The sequence below is a fragment of the Ictidomys tridecemlineatus genome, unplaced genomic scaffold (assembly GCF_052094955.1).
Source record: "Ictidomys tridecemlineatus isolate mIctTri1 unplaced genomic scaffold, mIctTri1.hap1 Scaffold_92, whole genome shotgun sequence".
NCBI classification, from domain to species: Eukaryota; Metazoa; Chordata; class Mammalia; order Rodentia; family Sciuridae; genus Ictidomys; species Ictidomys tridecemlineatus.
The window spans coordinates 402,391-424,564 of NW_027526147.1; the positions used below are offsets into that span (position 1 = coordinate 402,391).

The 22,174-nt window shown below is 34.6% G+C and overlaps 1 long non-coding RNA gene and 2 pseudogenes across 1 annotated transcript; all 3 read right to left on the bottom strand.

Annotated features, from left to right (window-relative positions):
• Positions 1 to 947: 947 nt before the first annotated feature.
• Positions 948 to 6,024, bottom strand: LOC144374887 (uncharacterized). The gene is made up of 3 exons (XR_013434144.1): positions 5,775 to 6,024; positions 4,222 to 4,326; positions 948 to 1,128 (listed from the first exon to the last, which is right to left on the bottom strand). It is a non-coding gene; the product is annotated as an uncharacterized LOC144374887 (long non-coding RNA).
• A 1,179-nt stretch (positions 6,025 to 7,203) lies between these two features.
• On the bottom strand, positions 7,204 to 7,959 carry LOC144374886 (protein N-lysine methyltransferase METTL21D-like; annotated as a pseudogene).
• A 768-nt stretch (positions 7,960 to 8,727) lies between these two features.
• The window catches only part of LOC144374875 (son of sevenless homolog 2-like), a 41,206-nt pseudogene continuing 27,759 nt past the window's right edge, over positions 8,728 to 22,174 (bottom strand).

Consider the following 22,174-nt stretch of genomic DNA (forward strand, 5'->3'; position numbering starts at 1 on the left):
TTTCTTTAAAGCTATTTCTGGAACATTCACAAAGTCACAGGGTCTCAAAATCAATGTTTATTTTAACACATAAAATGTGACATCTAGCACCAATGCTGGTAAATACCAGAATTTCATCTGGTCACCACTCTGGAACCAGTGTAATGTAAGTCCTTGACTTTCAGTCCATGTGTGCTGAAGATTATCATAACACGAAATAGAAATGACACAGCATAAAAATAATTTGATAGATATGTATACAACTACATTTTTTTGTAGTTACGCAATAATCTTTTACTGTTTCATGTAAACAAGTTAACTTAATACCAGTGTTCTTAAACCAGATTTTCCTGGAAGACAATCACAAAGAAAAATGCATGAGCTATACCAGTGAATAACCCTGGAACTGGGCTTTCCATTCTCACTCCATTCCCAAATGAAAAATTTTGTAAAGGTACCTTTTGTTTCCCTAATCTCTTATTTTTTCTTCTTTGTAACTAATTATAATATTGTTCACTATTTAGAGTACTTACATATTTATTTGAAAAGAATAAAACTTTGGTAAATGTAAGTATACAAGACAATAGTTTTGTTTTTTTAAGTAAAAGGACAATTAAGCATTAAAGATACCATATGAAGCAAAAGACAAAACTATTGCCTAATTATGTAAAAGTGAAATATTTAAAATTTACTTATTCCCAAGGCAAACTAATGTTTACTGGTTTGAATTTAGAAAATTATTCGATAGTGATATACTTCTAAAAATTGCATCAGTTTACCTCTAGTTTCCTGAAAATGTGTCAAATCAACCATGTTGCTTCACTATTTACTTTTGGCAGATTTTAGCCTAATCCTAATACCAGTTTTTATTTGAGTAACTGATCTCAATATTTCTTTTAAGCAGAACTTAATGCTGAGGCTAAGTAAACCTAAGATGGATTTCAGGCCCACTGAAAGGCAGGCAGTCATTTTTCATATTGCAGGCAGACCATGGTGGTTGTCATCCATATATCAGACCTCTAAGGACATGCTGGAAAAATCTGTAAACACAATCTTCCCATGCTGTATTCACATGCTTCATTCACATCTTTAGCTTACCCAGGTTGTTAGAGGTTTGGGTAAGATGACAAAGTTTCATGACGGCAATTTCTATAAGAAAAAAAAAAAGTTCACCAACTATTTATGGAGTACTTAATACTAAGCAATATGCCCAGCAGTGGCTAAATGAAAGTCAAATGAATAACCAAGTATAATGTTTAGAAAGTTTTAAGCTGACACATGTTAAAGCTGCAAGCAACTAAGGAAAAAAAAAAGATATACTGGACATTATCAAAATTCAAAACCTTTTTGCTATAAAAGACATAATATCAAAACAAGAAAGACAACCTGCAGAATAGGAGAGAGTATTTTGCAAATTGAACATCTGATGTTCAGTATCCAAATTGTTCTCTTAGACTTAATGAAAAGACAAATAACTCAATTTGAAAATGGGTCAATGATATCTTGTCAAGTGAGACAAGATATTCAACATCTTTAATCTTTAGTTATTAGGGAAATGAAAATAAAAAACATAAGATCTGCCAGAGGCAGTGGCGCATGCCTGTAATCCCAGCAGCTCAGGAGACAGATAGGAGAACTGCAAGTTCAAAGCCAGCCTCAGCAACAGCGAGGTGGTAAGCAACTCAATGAGACCCTGTCTCTAAATAAAATGCAAAATAGGGTTGTGGATGTGGCTCAGTGACTGAGTGCCCCTGAGTTCAATCCCAAGCACACCCCCCCCCACAAACAAACAAACACAAGATCCTATTTCACACCTCCTAAGATGGCTGTAGTTAAAACGATGGACAATGGCTTAGGAATACAGTTTGTCAATTCCTTAAAAAGTTAAACACAGAGTTCCCATATAACCAAGCAATACCACTCCAGGCATATACCTAAGAGATCTGAAAAGATGCTCACACAAAAAAAACTTCTACATAAATGTTCACAGCAACACCACTCATTACAGCTAAAGACTGAAAAAGTAAAATGCCACCAAATGATGAATGGATGGACAAGATGTACACATTCATACAAATAAATATTTTTTAGACATAAGAGTAAAAGCATGCCACAATATGGATAAACCTTGAAAACACTGTCTGTGTTGAGTAAAAAAGCTAGACGTAAGAGACCATGTAATGTGAATAATTCATGACATGAGCACAATAGGCAGATAAATAGAAATAGAGGTTAGTGACTGCCAGGGGCTAGAGACTGGGGAGAAATGAGTGACTGCTAATGGTATGGAGTTTCTTTTGAGAAAGATGAAAACTTTGTTCTGTGAATATATTTATACTGAATTGTATACTTCAAAAAGGTGAATTTCATGGTATGGGAATTATTATCAATTAAAAAAAATGAAGCAAGGCGTCGTGGCACACTCCTATAATCCAAGCAGCTTAGGAGGCTGGGGCAACAGAAGGATTGTGAGTTCAATGCCAGCCTCAGCAACAGCGAGGTGCTAAGCAATTCAGTGAGACCCTGTTTCTACATAAAATACAAAATAGGGCTGGGGATGTGGCTCAGTGGTTGAGTGCCCGAGTTCAATCCCTGGTACCGAAAAAAAAAAAAATATATATATATATATATATATATATATATATATATATATATATATATATATATATATATATATTTAGGAACCCAAAATCTTTATGCCTCAAAAATTTCTACTTGTAAAACTGTATAATGCTTTAGCTAAAACTGAATCCCTTAGCTGGCTGTGATGATGCACGCCTGTAATTCCAGTGACTTGGAAGGCTGAGGCAGGAGGATCACAAGTTTGCAGTCAGCCTGAGCAACTTGATGAGACCATGTCTCAAAAAAAAAAAAAAAAAAAAGACTAGTAGCTCAGCAACATCTGTCTGGGTTCAATCCCCAGTACCAAAATCAAAAACTGGATACTTTAAGGCATAAAACATTTTAAAATTTTTGTCACATTTATAAAAGGTGCTGGAGTTACAAAATAGATGAGATACAGTTGTACAAGTTAAAAACTGTAGGTGTCACAGATGCAACTTGCATAAAATGTGATTGTTATATCATGTAAAGGAAGCACCAAACAAGGGGAACAAAAATGAATTCTAGGGCTGGGGTTGCGGGTCAGGGGTAGAGTGCTCGCCTTGGATGTGCAAGGCCCTGGGTTCGATCCTCAGCACCACATAAAAATAAATAAATAAAATAAAGGTATTATGTACAACTAAAAAAAATGAATTCTATTTAATTAGGTGCATTTTTCTTTATAAACAGATCTGTCTATTTTTTTTTAAAGAGAGAGTGAGAGAGAGAGAGAATTTTTAAATATTTATTTTTTAGTTCTTGGCGGACACAATATCTTTGTTTGTATGTGGTGCTGAGGATCGAACCCGGGCTGTACATATGCCAGGCAAGCGCGTTACCGCTTGAGCCACATCCTCAGCCCCAGATCTGATTACATTTTACTTTGTTAAAAATAATTTGAATGACTGAAGAAAGTTCACAAAAGTATGAACTGGCATTTTAAAATCTGAGTTAAGAGAAACTACAATATAAAGAGTTAAGTCACCTGTCTGGGTTAATGCCCAATGCTATAGTCTGAATTAGTGTTTCCAAAGGGCCCATATATTAAAGGAGGAAGTGAAATCTTTCGAGATGAAACCTTATGGGGGAGGTCTTCTGGTCATCGGGGATGTGTTTTCCATAGGACTCTGCCCTTTCCTCTTTCTTTCCTTTTCCTTCCCAGCTATGAGGTGATTGGGCTTTCTCTGTCATGACATACTGCCTTGTCATAAGGCAATGGAGCAAAAGGATTACAGACTAGAAATGTGAGCCAAAATAAACTTTTCCTCTTTTTAAGTTGTTACCTCAGGCATTGTTACATTAACTGCTGCTTACTAACACATCCCATTACAAAGGTATATTTAAAAAAAGCCTGCTGGGCTGGAGGTTTAGTTGAGTGGTAGAGTGCTTCCTTCCACATGCAAGACCCTGACTTCAATCCCCAGCACAGCATGAAAGAAAACAAAAAGCCTGCCTTACTTAGAACAAGAACCAAAGGCAAGACAGATAAGTGATCTTAATCCTGAGTCAATGCCTGAGTCCATTGAAGAGTCATAGCTGTTTTACCACATCAAAATCAAGGCCTTGACCACACACAAGCCCAGAAACAGTGACCAGATGATGAAATATCCTCAGAAGATGAAGAACTGGAAATGTACTTACTTATTTTTTCTTTCTGATGTATATAATATGAATATCTTCACTTCGATACTCTTCATCATGTTTTTCCAAGGGAATTTTTTCAAAATCAAAGTCTAGCTGAAGCAGCTATAAATTTAACAGATATACTTTAAACTCAATAATATGAACAGACCTGTGATAAAGAAGGTACAATGGTGGCTATCTTTGTAGGAATACTGATTAGGAAGGGGCACTGTGGAAACCTTCTGAGGTCTTAGAAATGTATATTTTTATGCTGGGTAGTAATTATGTGGCTGAGTGCTTGATATATATGCATTTAACTGTTTTACCTCAATAAAAATTATTTTAACTGTATAAAAAATTAATTAAGAGTCCCAAAATCTCAGTAACATTCTTCATATTCAGGAAAAACATGAAGGCTGGGGCTGTAGCTCAGTGGCAGAACACTTGCCTAGCATGAGTGAGGAACTGGGTTCAATCCTTAGCACTGATAAAAAAAAAATAAATAAAAATACATCTACATCTATTACTACAAAAAATAAATTTAAAAAAATTTATCATATATTATCTGAGGCAGTCATATTCTTGTTTTCTCATTAACCAAAGCAGTCCATCAGCAGACAAAAGTTGCAGAGCTATACAGATGTACAAAAAGATTTACTTGTAATGGGATGAATTTTTGCCCATAAAAAGGGCCTGGGTCACCACTGGGGGAAAAAGATTAAAAGATACGTAAGATGTTATGTATTGGGTGTAGTGGGGCATGCCTGTAATCCCAGCGGCTCAGGAGACCAAGACAGGAGGATCTCAAGTTCAAAACCAGCCTCAGCAATGGCGACAGGTTAAGCAGCTCATTGAGACCCTATCTCTAAATAAAATACATAACAGGACTGGGGATGTGGCTCAGTGGTTGAGTGCCCCTGAGTTCAATCCCCTTTACCAAAAATAGCTATGTACTACATTTGCAACTTCCTGTGAATATTTCTGACTATTAATTAAGTCCCTAAAAACAGGTATGTAGGTCAGAGGTTTCATAAAAATGTAGAGAAAAACAGAGAAGTACAAATTTATCACCTCCTCATTTCTATCATGAATTCTCTATTTTAAAATATTTATTTTTAAGTTTTAGGTGCACACAATGTCTTTATTTTACATTTATATGGTGCTGAGGATTGAACTCAGTGCCTCATGCATGCTAGGCGAGCACTCTACCACTGAGCCACAACCCCAGCCCCTCTATCATGAATTCTCTAAAAGCACTATATGTATCACTGATATGTTCCCCACAGCCAACAATTAAGAAATATTAAGAACTTTCTCAGAAAAGACAGTGTCACCATTATTATTTTACACGGTTCTGTAGATACAATATCAACTAATTAGATAAAAAATAAAGGATGAGAATAGAAAATGGGGATGGGCTTTGTGGAATAGTGGATTTTAAAGAGTCCCCTACTGGCTGGGTTCATACAAACAGATTGTCCAAATCTCCAAAATTGCCATAAAATACTAATTAGTCATATATAGCCTCCCTGAAGGGTACTCACTACAAAGATAGATCTTATAGTCCTTACCTCAACATATTTTTTCTCAATTTCTGGATTTTTCCCCATTGTACGTTGTTCATAGCAACATATGATACAAGTTTTAGATCCACTGAGATCTTTCAGTGTTTTCAGCAATGGTTCCAAAGACTATAAAAGAAAAACGTATTTCATGACTTCAAAAATTTTCTATTAAGAGAAGGTTAGGGGAGTAAAAGGATTAATTCCCCTATTATTAATTTTTGAATCAATACAACAAAGTACATGTAGTTAACATTTTCTAATAATGATTGGTAAACTCATTAATTATTATTATAAATTAATAATTAATTATTGGCCTGGGTGGTGGCTCAGTGGTAGAGCACTTGCTTAGCATGAATGAGGCACTGGGTTCAATTCTCAGCACCGCATCAAAATAAATGAATAAAATAAAGTCCATCGACATGTAAAAAATTTTTTAAAAATTAATTATTATACTACAGTTTTCAGAAAAAGAATTCAAGTGACTGTGTTTTGAAGTTCCCATGGAAATAAACGAATAGTGTTGATTTCACTCTTAAAAGTAATTTCACTTACTCTAATTTAATGTAGGATTTAAAAAATCAACAATTTTTCCTACAAAAGTAAATCTGAACTTAACTTGAACATGGATTGGCTCAATGCTCATTATTTTAAATATAAATGATACCCACAATGCTATCATAAACCAATATTTAAAGAAAAATATTGCAGTGGCACATGCCTGTAATCCCAGCAGTTTGGGAGATTGAGACAAAAGGATCCTAGGTTCAAAGCCAGGCTCAACAATAGCAAGGCGCTAAGCAACTCAATGAGACCCTGTCTCTAAATAAAATACAAAATAGGGCTGGGAATATGGCTTAGTCGGTCATGTGCCCCTGAGTTCAATCCCTAGTTCCAAAAAAAGAAAAGAAAAAAGAAAAATATTTGATCTAGTAAATCTTGCCACAAAACCATGAATTTTTTAAAAAATGCAACTTAATTCTCCTGGTGAAACATTTCATTGGGAACAACTAAGGGCAGAGGTGGGAGGCTAAGGGGTGATTTTAGGGCTGGAGATGTAGCTCAGTAGTAGAGCACTCACATGTGTAAGGCCCTGGATTTGATCTACAGCCCCCCTAATGTCTGCCATCCCCAAAAAAGTTTTTTTTTTAAAAAGGTTATCATAGTTTTTCATAACAGATCCAAGTGGTAAAATCCTTTAAAACTTTTGAAGAAGCCTCTAATAAAATGCATATAACACTCTTCTAAACATGATTTGCAGGTATATATGAATGTATATACATAGTCTCTTGTGACTTTTGTTTTATTTTTGCTACAACCATCTATCATCCATAGACAAATATCCTGAATTCAGAGATGTTAAAATGTGAAGAAATGTAGTTTCAGAATACAAAAAACAGTTAATCGATTAGAGAGATTTCACTCACTGAACATTTACCTCCTCGTAGCATATGCAGTCAGCCATCAGTATGTAGTCTGGTGGAGAAGGAAAGTCTTCTATTTCTTCCCCCCTTCAAAATGGCAAACAAGTATTTTAAACTGTTAATAATTTAAAATACTCTTGCTTTATAAGCAAGAGCCAATAAGCTCATTTCGTATTATCATGGCTTTAACGAGATACAATTTAAAACAAACTATGAATTGGTATTTTAAAACAAGCTGAAAGACCATACAAACCATTTCAGTACCTTGGCTTTAACAGAACCAGTGACAAGATGTTTGTTCATATTAATATTCATCTTCAGCAAGTCTTGTAATTCCTCAAGATCGGTGACCACAACATCTGCCCTATAAAATAACGTTGATTGAGGGGTAAGCACAGGGTGGGTAACTGGCAATATGAGTTTCAAAGCAAAGCGATGTCCCCTCCCTTCAATTCTTACCTGAGGGTAGCAGCCATGAGTCCCACCGCCCAGGTGCCTGAGCCCAACTCCAGCACCGACCGCCGGCTCAACACTTGGGCCCCGTCTCCAGAAAACCCCAGCGTTTCCAAGTATTTAGAGAGCACAATGGCAGCGTCCCAAACAACTGCAACCCACACCACCGGAGTCATACCGCTGCAGTCGTAGTCCCATCCCGCTTCTCCAGAACTCTCACAAAGCTCCGCAGGGGATCCTCCACCACCGACTCCACAGCAGCCGCCATCTCTGCCGGCTAAAGGGTGCCGCTCGCTTAGTGACAACTCATCTGTGCGCCGCTCACAGGCCAAGCCTTGAGAGGGGCCCGCGCCTCCTAGTGGCGGACTTGGCACCTCGCGTGTGCGCAAGTCAACAAAGCCCAGAAGGCTGCAGCACCTTGGGTGTAACCCAGCACTAACCGCCCTCTTCCATTCCTTCTCCTGTAAAATGCGCCTGGTTTGAGGAACAGCTAGTTTAAGTCACTTTCCCAGATAAAACTAATATAATCCGCTCTGTGAAAAAACAAAGCAAACACTGGAGCATTTTTACGTGGTTAGAGGTTGACTCATACTGTAGTTACCTTAAATCCAGGCAGCTTACCAAAGGTGTCTATTATCTTTCTCAGGAAGTTTCCAAGTGTGCTCCTACTTTTTCCGTATGAATGCATAAAAAGGATTGCTGGAAACTTGGAGCTTGCATTTACCAGTTAAAATTTTTTTTTAATCCCTCTAAAATTTACATCATATAAATTATTTGGGATTATGTAGTTTTAAGTTGCATGAAATAACTCAATGTGTGTATACATATATCTACAGTACTCTAATATCCCCTTGTTCTTTACAATGAAAACACATTTTTTAAAAAGTCTTTTAAAAATTAAGACTGAGGTGATTTAATTAATCTTGTTAAGAACTCTGATACAAAGCACAGTAAAAGGCCACAGACCAGTAAATAAAGAACGTGGCTTTTGGCTACTTTACAACCACTGCTACAGCCTGTCACATAACATACTTTTCATCACTTTGAGTGAAGGTATCCAAATGGCAAATAAAAGTTTTACTCGCTTCTGATTAAAAAGTTTAATAAAGCATTAAGTATTTGCTGGTTTAAATATTACCAATCTAAAAAAATATTTTTAAAAAATTTCAGTTAACACAAGATTTATAGAGAAAGTCACTAGGTTTTGAAGGCAAGGCAGTTGGTTCCTATGCCATAAGAACTTTTCCTCTGAACATATGAATTAGTAAAGTAGCAGATTGTATTATAGACCTCAAGTCACTTAAATTTATATAGGTTATTAACATTATCTTTAAATATACAATATAAACAAAACCGTACATACATGGCATATTAACTTTGTGTTCCAAAGCAATAGGCAACTTTTTGCAAAAACAAAAGGCACATCTGAATGAGATACATGCCCTTTGTTTCCTCTATAATTGGGTTATGTATTCTTTGTTTACATTTTGACAAAATAATATACACAGTGCATTCTATTATTTTCATTACACATTTCATTTTTGTCTTCAGCAGCAAATACTGGCATTTAAGACATGGAATTAAAGAATTTAAGAACAGTGGGTGTTATTCACAATTCTCCTAGATGTAAAAACTACAAGTAAAAACCTTCCAGAAGATGGTCAAAGAGATTTAAAAATCAGTAACACCATACACCTCTATATTTGTGTAAATTCATTACCTTAAAAAAAGGCCTCTATTACTCAAATTTGAAAAATTCCACAAAAACACTATCCCCTTTCAGTGCAAACAAAGTCACTTTAAACCATATTTTAGCAGAGTCTACAGTGCAAATATAAATTCATTATACTGGCCTTTTCGCAGCACTGAGGATCCAAGACAAGGCAATGCAACTGATCACCTGAGGATATTGGTAAAGGACTTTTGTATTTTATCTTTCCAATTCTTAAAAGCTTATTTGATCAGTAGCATTTCTGAAGAGCATTATTTGTAAAAACAAAAAACAAAAACCAAAAAAACTAAAATACTATGCCTTTTTGAGTAAATTAAAAAAAAAGCTTTACAAATACTATTCCAGTGTCAATGACTACATATGGCTAAGGTTATTGAGGAGTTTCTGCATTTTCTACCATAGACAGTCTGTACAATGGGGGATGTGAAAACTCTCACTTGTAAGTCTTTGGTGGAAGTTTTGGTAGGTGAGGGCTTGAATTCTGCCTTGGTGGAACAGGGGGAGCTTGAGAATGAGCAAGACTGTTGTGATAGCATCGACATGGTACCCTTGGAGAGGGTGTGCTAGGAGGAGTGCTTGGTGAATTTGGACATGTTCTAATGTCTCTGAGCCAGTCTGGATCTCTGTGAAGATGTCCCAGTGGAGGTGGCTGAAGATTAAACAGACAGTTTATAAAGTGTTCTGGAAGTCGAAGGCGAACTGGTGGAGGGGTATCAGGAAGAGGATCTGTTGGCGGAGGTGGAGGTGGACTATGCAGAAGTCCATTAAATGCACTGGTAGGAACAGGAACTCTGGGTTTTATCTTTGGGGGAGGAGGCTGTCTTGGTGGAATAGCAGGAGGGTCGTCATCAGATTTCACAGTTCCCTTTAAAACAAAAAGTTATATAACTATACTTCTTTTCTCCTGAAAAACTTACAAGGCAATTTTAAAAGTCTGAAAAATTCTTCACACAGAAGAATTTTTTAACTCAACACACGAATTAAATCCAGAAGCTCAAAGTAAATTAATCTGGTTTAATTATCAGATTTTTAAGTACATCACTTCTAGTTTAATCAAGGGCTCTGTTTAATACTTCTACATATGAGATGTTTTAATTGAAGTCTTAGAACATAAAGCTTCAATTCATCTTACTTTGTGTTACTATTTCATAAATTTAAGAAATTCATGAATTTTAATTATAAAAATAGGTAAGCAAAAATAATATAGAGTTTTGTAGATGTGAAAGGACATGATGTTAAGGAGACTTAATGTCCAGCTTCTCCTGATTAAGCATTTACTTCTACTTTTCCCAGTGACACTCAGAACAGTGGATTTAAAAGGGTCATCCAAGGACCAGCAACATCAGTACCAGTAGGGAACTTGTTAGAAAAGCAAATTATTTTAAAAATTATTTGTTCTTTTTAGTTATGTATGAAAGGAGATTATATTTTGAGATATCATACATACATGGAGTATAACTTCCGATTCTTCTGGTTGTACATGATGTGGAGTCATGTATTCATTTATGAGCATAGGAAAGTTATGTCTGATTCATTCTACTGTTTTTCCTATTCCCATTCCTCGTCCCTTCCCTTCATTCCCCTTTGTCTGAGCCAGTGAATTTCTATTCTCCCCTCCCCACTGCTTATTGTGAGTTAGCAACTGCACATTGGAGAGAACACTGGGCCTTTGGTTAGAAAAGCAAATTTTTGAGCCCTCACTCCAGATCTACTGAATCAAAAACTCCAGGAGTAAGGGTTAACATATCAGGTTTTAACAAGCTTTCCAAAAATTAAATTTGAAAAGCTGATGGAAAGCTGGAAGAATCCTTCACATACTAGTACCAGAAAAAAAGTGTATTTCTGAGTCTGTGAATCAGCACCACCCCCCCCCCCGCTTTTTTAAAGGAAAGTTTTTTTTATAAGAATTAAACAACTACTAAAAGCATTTTTCAAATACAACAATATAAATGTGGAAAATGATAAAGAAAAGCCAAAATACAACAAATTCGTAAAAATAAAGTCCTATCTTGAAAATCCATAAATTTTTAAATAAATTAAGGCAAATCCAGGTCCTGTTGACTACCTTTGAATTTGAAGCATCTTGGTCAAACTTTCTTCGAGGAGGAAGTGGAGGAGGAATCAGTAGCTCTTCACTTGGTTTATTTAAACTACCACACGAACTGAAGACAGACTCTAGGGAGGCAAAGATTAGTTTAACCACAATTTACAGTGCAATTAATCCAACAAAACTTCATTGCAACTGTGATCACTTCTGCCATGGCATTTATCAGACTGTAATGCCTGTTATATATTATCTATCTTCTCTTCTAAAATGTAAGCTCTCTTAGGACAGCTCATTTATTTTGTATCCCTAGTACCTAACACAGTTCCTGGTACACAGTATATATGATAGCTAAGTGAAGGCACATTATTTAGTTATGATTAATAATGAGACTCCTCCTCCAAAAGTCTTTTTAAAATCTAAAACAAAACCAAACAAAAACATGAATGTATATATGTAGTTACTTTTAGAGAAAAATTATCCTAAGCAGAAAACATTTACTCTGAAGCAGCTACAATCAGGTTCATGACTACACAGGTAATAAAATCTCCATATAGGAGACCATAAATTAGGGTTATATATCATATAACTCTCTTTGCAAATCTCTTAATAATAAGGTATATGTTATAGAGTCACACTGAAGAAAATTTACAAAATAATAAAGTATTAGAGGAAAATTACTCCTGAACAGGTCAACTAGGTACAGAATAAGAACTATTTTCATTTTGATCAATTTCTTTTGTCTTATTTATATGGTTTTAAAGAACTCTAAAATTATGGTCCAACTCCCCATTTAATTTTTCTCCACATTCACAGTTATTATAGAGACATTCATCATGTCTTATTTGTCATTATACTTAGATTGAGTTTGCAGGAATAAGTTGGGAAAGAAGTTGATGAATTTAGTTTTAAACATGCTAAGTGACTGCTTATGGGACATCAAAGTATAGTTTTTGTTTCCTGCTACCACAAAATAATTTTACTTTTGTCATTGACAATATGCATGACACTGTAATTGTATCATTTTTGGTTTATTAAATATTAAGCACACATTAAAAATGTTTTAAGAAATGTGATACATTAAAGAAGTCAAACATATTCCTTCTCAATATATTTTTCTGTTTTGTTTCATATCCAAATAACAATCTACAAAGTCATAAATAAAACTATCAAGTCTTACAATCTAGAAGTATACATAGATTTTGTAGTTTGACAAAAGTTTTCTTTTAGATTTTATAAAACAAACTTGAAATATTCACAGTGTTCATTATCAAATGACTTTATCACATGGTCTTATTGTTTCCCAACCCTTCTGCAGTAACAGACCTTCCAGTGCACTTTGTAAAGATACTAAGTTTAAGAGTCAGATGGGTGCTGGGCCCAGTGGCGCATTCCTGTAATTCAAATAACTCAGGAGGCTGAGGTGGGAGGAATGCAAATTCAAGACAACCTCAGCAACTTAGCAAGACTCTAAGGACTTTGTGAGACCCTGTCTCAAAATAAAAAAATACTAAAAAGACTGGGGATGTGGCTCAGTGGTTAACTTACCCTGGGTTCAATCCCTGGTACCACCCTCCTCAAAAAGCCAAAAGGGTGAAAAGCCTAGATTTTTAATAAAATAGCAAAGAAGGTTGCTATTTTAAAAATGCTACTACAGTGTAAATGCTTATATTATCATTTAAATGATATATAACAAAATTCAAAATTTAAGAAATAAAATCAAATTCATAGTAGTCTTTGTAAAAAAAATTCCCAAGACTGTTAGAATAACAGAACAAATAATAGCCTAAATTTCCTAAAATTTACTTTTGGATCATTGCTTTGATGAGTTAAAACTGTAAGGATAAAAACAATGGCACACAAATAATTTTAGAAAGATATAACTCATAATTCCTACTTCTTCAGAAAATATTAAATACCTACTGAAAGACACTACCTACCTAGTAATTTGTTAAATAACCACTCAAGATTTACTAGGTATGCATTGCAATTTTATGTAATAAAAAGGAAATTTTATGTATTGTTTGTTTAATTTTATACATTTTTGCAGACCTTCACTGATAGCGCATAAAATTTAGAAAAAATATTCCAACTAGTATTAGATTTAAATGATTCAAATTGCAAATAATACTAAGTACTGCCATTATTTTAATAAATATAAGTTTATAGAAGTTTTACTAATCAATCAATACAAAAATGATCTGGTTCATACAATTCACTGCCTGCATAATGTTTAAAAATTAAATATTCTTTGCAAAAGAGCAGATTACAAGAAATATTTTCCATTCTTATATTTTAAAAGACAAGAGTTGCTGGACATGGTAGTGGCACACCTGAAATCCCACAGCCTCTTGAGACACTGAAGCTGGGGGATCATGAGTCCAGTCAGCCTGGGCAACTTAGCAAGACCCTGTCTCAAAATAAAATAAAATAAGGCTAGGGATGTAGTTCAGTGGTTAAAGCACCCCTGGGCTAAATCCCTAGTACCAGTAAAAAAATAAAAGACAAGAGTTTGCTACATACACAATGAATCTAAATAAAAATTAAAAAGTGGTGGCTGAAAGCCTGTTAACTTTCAGCCCAATACAACACAAATCCACATTTGTAATGTATGTATAAACAATTTAATGGAAATGTCAACAAGTCATAGCTACTACTCATCACTACTCACAGATTCTACTACATTTCAACCAGGTACAATAGATGTATGCAGCGAATGACTGTTTAGAAAATTAAAGCTATCAGAGCTATAAATAAGGAATAAATAGAGAATAGCAATGCCAAAGCATTAGGGGCATTAAAAATAGTGTATAAGATGTGATATAAACACATCTGATAATTTTAAGTCACTTTCCACTGACTTATAGAGCTATGTTTTTAAAAAAAATTATTTTTTCTTTTTAGTTATACATGACAGAATGTATTTTGACAAATTATACATAATGGAGTATAACTTCTAATTCTTGTGGTTGTATACAATGTGGAGTTACACTGGTCATGTATTCCTATATGAACAAAGGAAAGTTATGTCTAATTCTACTGTCTTTCCTATAAAGCAATGGATTTGTGTTTCTTTTAAAAAGGAAAACTTTTCTATACTGATGTATATAGTAATTTTACTGTACATTTTTTACTTCCAATCCTCTTGCAGAACTTGACATATCTCACTAGTATTTCTCAAGAATGTTACATTTTTAGCAGCCATTCATGGTCTTGGTCACTGCATTTAGATTCCCTCCTACCCCTCCACAACTGCTACATTTTTCATGATGAAGAACAAGGAGCCAGGAAAAGGGATTGACTCAGAATTGGAACTTTTTCCTCAAATACAGATATTAAATTTATTATTCCATGTCAAAAGTTGCTGCCCTGATTATGTGGACTCTGCAGTTACTTTCAGGGGTTCTGCTGGTTCAGGGACCCAACAGTTGATACGAAAAGTATACTTTTGGGAGTATTGATAAGAAGTGGGCACGGGATTCACTTTCTCATTTTCTTACCCCAATCAGATTTTTATCCACCTTCTCATACATGTAGCCATGTGTGCTTCAGGGAAAGCTGACCTTACCCCTTAGCAACAGGAATAAGGCCTGATTAGTTCAAGTCTGAAAATTCCCGCTAAAGAAATGGAATTACTCTATTAAACTCATCACGTAGAACTCAACTGGTCACTGAAATACCAAAGGAGATTTTTCTGGAGGCTATTAAAAAGGATATCCCTTGGACTGGGGTTGTGGCTCAGTGGTAAAGTGCTTGACTAGCATGCGTGAGGCACTGGGTTTGATCCCTGGCACCATATAAAAATAAAACAAAATAAAGGTATTGTGCCCACTTAACAACTTAAAAACTTGTGCCCAGTTACAACTTGTTATTTTGGAAAAGTACTTTGCCATTTTGTTTCTCAACCTTTCTCTATCTGCTGAATAAAGAAACATATAACTTTTATCATTCCTGCCAGCATTTTTTATGACCTTATGGAAAAACAGCTGTAGATAAAGATGTTAATCTGGACAAAACAATGAGAGTCAAAAGGAACTTCAGTCTTTAATAACATCATTGAGCCACTGAATCAACTAGTCCTAAAGCAGCTTTCCTATACAGTTCCAATTATGTGTTTCAGAATGGATTCTTACTGTTTAAGGTAGTCTGACATGAGTCTTTTCTTCTTTATAAACACATAGACTCATGGAAACAGAAGATATCTAAATGATGGTGGGACATATTTGATAGTTTCTGAATTTGAGTCTGACTCTATAGCCACCACATAACCACTATGTTTATACAAAGTAGACACTCAATAACCCTTGTTGTGTGAACACAATTTTATTTTCAATAAAGTGCATTTTGTTACCAGATTGTTTTCATTAACATTGGGCTATTTACTATACTGCCAAATACTGTTCTACTTGATAGCAATATAATAGTGACTTGCTTATGGAGTTTATATTCTGGTTGGAGAGAAATAATAAATATGTAAAAGTAGCATAGCTATACACCATAAGAAGAAATAATTTGTAGGAAAGGGGTTCAGGAATAGGTGGATGGGAAGCAATTTTAAACAGGTGATTGGGGAAGAACTCACTAAGGAAACACTAAGCAAAAACTTGAAGGAGTCAAGGGAGCAGGCCATGATGCCAAGTGGTCAAAGAGCATTAGAAACAGAAGGAATAGCAAAAGCAGAAGTCCTAATGTAGTAATGTGCCTTTGTGTTCTAGAGGCAGAATACCTAAAGCAGTGAAGAGTAAGGGAAGAAAACAGCAGATTATTAGATCTCACAGATCAAAGGAAGCTAAGCCCTGTAAGGCCTTGTGGGCCCTATGAAGGAACTTTAACTTTTAATATGAGTGAGATGGAAAGTTTTATATACAGGAGAGTTAAGGTCTTATTTATTTCCTAAAAGAATCAGTCTGGCTGTTGTATTAAAAACATACTGGAGGGGCTGGGGTTGTGGCTCAGTGGTAGACCGCTCATCTAGCACGTGTGAGGCCCTGGGTTCGATCCTCAGCACCACATAAAAATAAAGAAAATAAAGGCATTGTGTCCAACTGCAACTAAAAAAAATATTTTTAAAAAATATATGTATACTGGAGCAGGTATAACCCTAACATCCAAACCAGATACCAAATGGCAATTATCAATTATCTAGGAAAGAAAACTACAGCCCAATTTCCTGATAAATATAGATGCAAAAATCCTTAATGAAATATTAGCAAATCACATTAAAACACATATAACGAAGAAAATACACCATGACCACAAGTAGGTTTCATCCTAGGGATGCAAGGTTGGTTCATCATACACAATTCAATAAATGTAATTCACCACTTAAATAGAATAAAGAACAAAAACCATATATATGATCATCTCAATAGATACTGAAAAGGCCTTTGATAAAATACAGCAACCATTCATGTTAAAATGCTGTAGAAACTAGGGATAGAAGGAACTTATCTAGCATTATAGAGGCTGTATACAACAAACCCAAAGCAAACATCATACTGAATGAAAAATAAATGAAAGCTTTTCCTCTAAAATCAGAAACAAGACTAGGATGTCCACCCTCACCACTTCTATTCAATATAGTTCTCGAAACTCTAGCCAGAGCAATCAGGCAAGAGAAGGAAATTAAGGAATACAAACAGGAAAATAAGAAGTCAAACTTATCACTGTCTGTTGATGACATGATCTTATATTTAGAAGACCAAAAAAATTCTTCCATAAAATTCCTAGAGCTAATGAATGAATTTAGCAAAGTAGCAGGATTCACTCATATATCAATAGCTTTTCTGTATTCCAAAAGCAATTCAGCTGAGAAAGAAATCAGGAAAATCATCCCTTTCACAATATCCTCAAAATTAAACAAACAAACAAACAACTGGAAATTAATCTAAACAAGGTGAAAGATTTCTACATTGAAAAATGAAGAAAGAAATTGAAGATAATCTCAGAACATAAAAATACCTCCCATGTTCTTGGATAGGAAGAATTAATATTGTCGAAATGGCTATATTACCAAAAGCAATATACAGATTAAAAAACTCAATTCCCATCAAAATAACAATGACATTCTTCACAGAACTAGAAAAAACAGTCCTTAAATTTATTTGAAAGATTAAGATATCCAGAAGAGCCAAAGCAATTCTGAATAAGAAAAGTGATACAGGAGGATCTCAAATTATATTACAGAGCTACAGCAGCAAAAATAGCCTGAAGATCAGTGGAATAGACAGAAACAAACTCACATTTCTACAGCCATCCAATACTTGAAAAATATGCCAAAAATACATGTTAGAGAAAAGACAGTCTTTTAACAAATAGCTGGGAAAACTGGATATCTCTATGTAGAAGAATGAAAGTAGATCCCCATCTTTCATTCTGCACAAAAGTCAAATCAAAATGGATCAAAGAGTTAGAAATTATACCAGAAATCTTAAAATTGCTCAAAGAGAATAGGGTCAACACCCCATCTATAGGTGGAGGCATCAATTCCTCAGCAAGACCCCTAAAGCTCAAGAAATAAAACCAAGAATCAATAACTGGGATGTCATCAAATTAAAAGTTTCTTTCTACACAGCAAAGGAAATGATTAAGCATGTGAAGAAAGAGTCTACAAAATGGGAAAAAATCTTTGTCAGCTGCTCCACTGACAGGGGATTAATTAATATTAATAATATATAAAGATCTCAAAAAACTCAATGCCAAAATAACCTCACAGTTATAAGGCAAAAAACAGACATACCTCAAAAGAAGAAACACAAATGGCCAACAAATATATGAAAAATGTTCAAAATCTCTAGCAATCAGGGAAATGCAAATCAAAACTACACTAAGCTTTCATCTCACTTAATCAGAATGGCAATTATCAAGAATATAGATAATATATGCTGATGAGGATATGGAGAAAAAGGTACACTCATACATTGTTAGTGGGACTGCAAATTAGTATAACCACTTTGGAAAAACCATATGACCCAGCTATATCCCACTCCTCAGTGTTTGTTCAAAATAACTAAAATCAGCATACTATAGTGATACAGCCACCACAATGTTTACAGCAGCACAATTCACAATAGCCAAATTATGAAGCCAAATTATACCAGAATGCCTGTCAACAGATAAGTGGATCAAAAAAAATGTGGCAAATATATATACACAATGGAGTTTTACTCAGCCATAAAGAAGAGTGAAATAATGGCTTTTGCAGGTAAACAGATGAAGATGGAGAAAAGTATGCTAAGTGAAATAAGCCTGACTCAGAAAATCAAGGATCAAATATTTTCTATTATATGTGGAAGCTAGAACAAAATAAGGGAAAGAAGGCTTTGGGGGAGGAAAGTAGATATCATAAAGATACAGGGAATATCACATTGGAGTAGAAGTATGAAAACGAGAAGAAAAAAGGAAAGGAAAGTTAAAGAAACATGAAATGAATTTAACAAAATCATTTTATATACATATGTAAATGTGCCAAAGGGAATTTCTCCTTAATGTATATGTAGAAAATACCAGTTAAATATAGATAAATAAAGGAGTGAAAGGAAGATCAGTAAGGGTCAGAGAAAATTCGGAGGAGAGGAAATCAAATTCCTTGTATGTATGATCTTGTCAAAATGAACCCAAATACTATGTAGAATTATAATGCTTTAATTTTTAAAAAAGGAAAAAAATATACTAAAGCAAGAAAAATGGAAAATTAGGATGCTATCATATTGAAAAAGGTTAAGAGATTGTAGTGGCTATCAGCGTAGTAGCAGTAGAAATGGTAAGAGATAGTTAGATTCTTGATATATATTGAGGGTAATCAAGATTTGTTGATTGGGTCACATTTGAGGTATGAAGAAAGAGAGAAAAGCTACTTCTCATATTTTTGGCCTAAGTAACTGAATTGAGATGAGAAGGCGGTAGGAAAAACAGCTTTGGAGGCTCAGTTTTGGAAAGGTTAAGTTTAGATTCCTATCAGATATCCAAATGAAAATGTGGAACAGGTCATTGAATATATGAGTCTAAATCTAGTTGGAGATATGAACCTGGAAATTATCCCATAAATGATATGTTAATGAATGAGGTAAGTGAGAAACAAAGAAACAAAGAGGTTTCAAGATCAAGTCTTTCCAATGTTAACAGTTTGGAAAGCTGAAGAGGAACTAACATAGAGACCAAGGAGCTATAAATGAAGTAAAAAATCAAGAGAGGAAGATGAGCAATATAATCTGCATGCACATGATTTTTTTCCAAAAAATTTGGAGGTATTTTGTATAAACAGGCAGAAAGTCTTTCTTGTTTGCCACCAAATCCCTTGTGCTTAGCTGAGAAGCTGTACAAACTAAGTGTAGGTTGAATACTGCTTATCCAAAATGGTTGGGACAGGAAGTAATAAGGATTTTAGACTTGGAATATTTACATATATAATAAGATATTTGGGGGTTGAGGCCCAAGTTTAAATAAAAAAATTCATTTATGTTTCACATACACTTTATACACATAGCCTGAAGGTAAACACAAAATTCATTTATTTTATTTTCCTTTTCTTTGTCGTTACTAAAGATTGAACCCAAGGGTGCTTAACCACTGAGCCACATCCTCAGCCCTTTTAATTTTTTTAATTTTGAAACAGCTTCTTACTAAGTTGCTGAGGCTGGCCTTGAATTTGCAATCTCCTGCCTTAGCCTCCCAAGCTACTGAGATTACAGGCATGCACCACCATGCCTGGCTTCATTTATGTTTCATCTTTGAGAACCTGAAGGCAAATAATTTTGTGCATGAAACAAAAATCTGTGTACAATGAAATATCAGAAAGAAAAGGTATACAAGAATTGCCAGCTAATACCAGAGGCTAAGAAAGGCTGTGTGGTTACAAACAGCATTTCTTAACCTACCTTGCAGCTAGGTAAGCCCATGTGACTAAGTTTTGGAATGAGAGCAGAAGTGATGTATGCATGCTTTCATAACAAATGTTCTTGCTCTCCACCTTTCTGCTAGCTGAAAAATGGTAACTATTGGAGCAGTTGTTCAAGATAGAGATTGAAGCCACATCTTGAGAATTCTGAATCACCCTGCTAGCCTGAAAATCCTGTGGAGCAGAAATGTCTACTTGTTCTGGCTTTTTTGAGAAATAAACTTTTACTTCATTTAAATCCTTTTACAACTGTAGTTATACCTTGGCTATTTAAAAAAAAAGGAAACAGAAACTGTGGTCACTGAAAGAATAATTTTTGTCTATTTTGTTCACTGCCATATCTCTTGTACATATCAAGCATTCAGAAATATGTACTGAACTGGGCACAGTGGCACATGCCTATAATCCAAGATACTACAGAGTCTGAGGCAGGAGAATCACAATTTTGAGGTTAGTCAAGGCAGCTATCTTAAAATTTAAAAAACCCTATCTTAAAATAAAAAATAAAAAGGTTGTGTATGTAGTTCAGTGGCAGAGTATCCCTGAGTTCAACCTTCAGTACTACCAAAAAAAGGAAAAAATTACATTCAATATGTGAATGAATTAATATGGTATTAGCAATTATAAAAGCTAGAAGACAGTAAAGATAATTTAAATTCTATACTCAGGCACACTATTAACAATTAAATGTATAATACACTTCCAGAAACTTAAAAACTTAAACATTTATATACTATAGTATACTTTAACAGGTTACTATGCAAGTATGTGCCCCTACCAAAATGAGGGAACACATAAAGAAAGGAATCTAAGAAACAAAAATTCAATACAGGAGGAAGGTGAAGGGAATTTCTGGATGATAAAGAAACTTCTAAGATGATGGTTGGGTCAGAGGCTAAGACAGCAACCAGTTCAAATTGGAAAATGTCAGGAAGGAGGTTTCCAAGTGGAAGAGGAGAAGGGGTGGAAAGGGGAAGATAAATGAAAACTCTGATAGGTTTTCTAATAGGCTTGATCTTATGAAAATGTGCTATAAAAGGGCATGGGAAGACCAAGCAATGTCTTAAACAAATCCATGCTTTAATGAGTAAATTCTTAACTCCAGGAAATAAAAGTGTATTAAAAAGGAAATACAATAAATACCATTTGATCTAATAGTGAATAATATCACATTGCCCTCAATGTGATAAGTATAGGTAAGGCAGAACATGAAATCCTCATCAGTAAATAGTATGTAAAATTAATGATTCAAAAGAGGAAGCAATATAAAAAATCATTTTAGAAATGAAGTTTCAATGAGGAACAAGAAAAGGGGTGAAGAGACATGGGGTAGGGAGCTTCTGTTAATTTCATTTTAAGTGTTTAACCAGTTTGCATTGGTTGCTGTCTCAGCCTCTGACTCAGAGCCATTGAAAAGACTGGAATTCCTGCTACTGTCTATAACATATACATTTTACTATGTTAGACGGGAGGTTCTCCAGATTGAGAGAATTATTCCCAAAGCTGCTGTGTTCCTTTTTGGGTTATTTTTGTCTTAAACAAATTGCCACAGAAAGTTAATAACATTTTGATAATAAATGATGAAATAATTTAGAATGATAAAATACTGCTTTTCTTAAAATACTACTTTAACTAAATAAGATATCAAGAAATAAATTATCAAACGCTATCCTGGGAACTTTAAATAAACATTTAATATAGTCATCCCTTGGTATCTGGGACTGATTATAGCATATTTCACAGATACAAACTCCACAGATGTTTAAGTCTCTTACAATGCATAATAATGTTATATAATGCAATTTACTATGATATATTTGCTTTTAACCTACATATATTCTGCAAATTTAAATCCTCTCT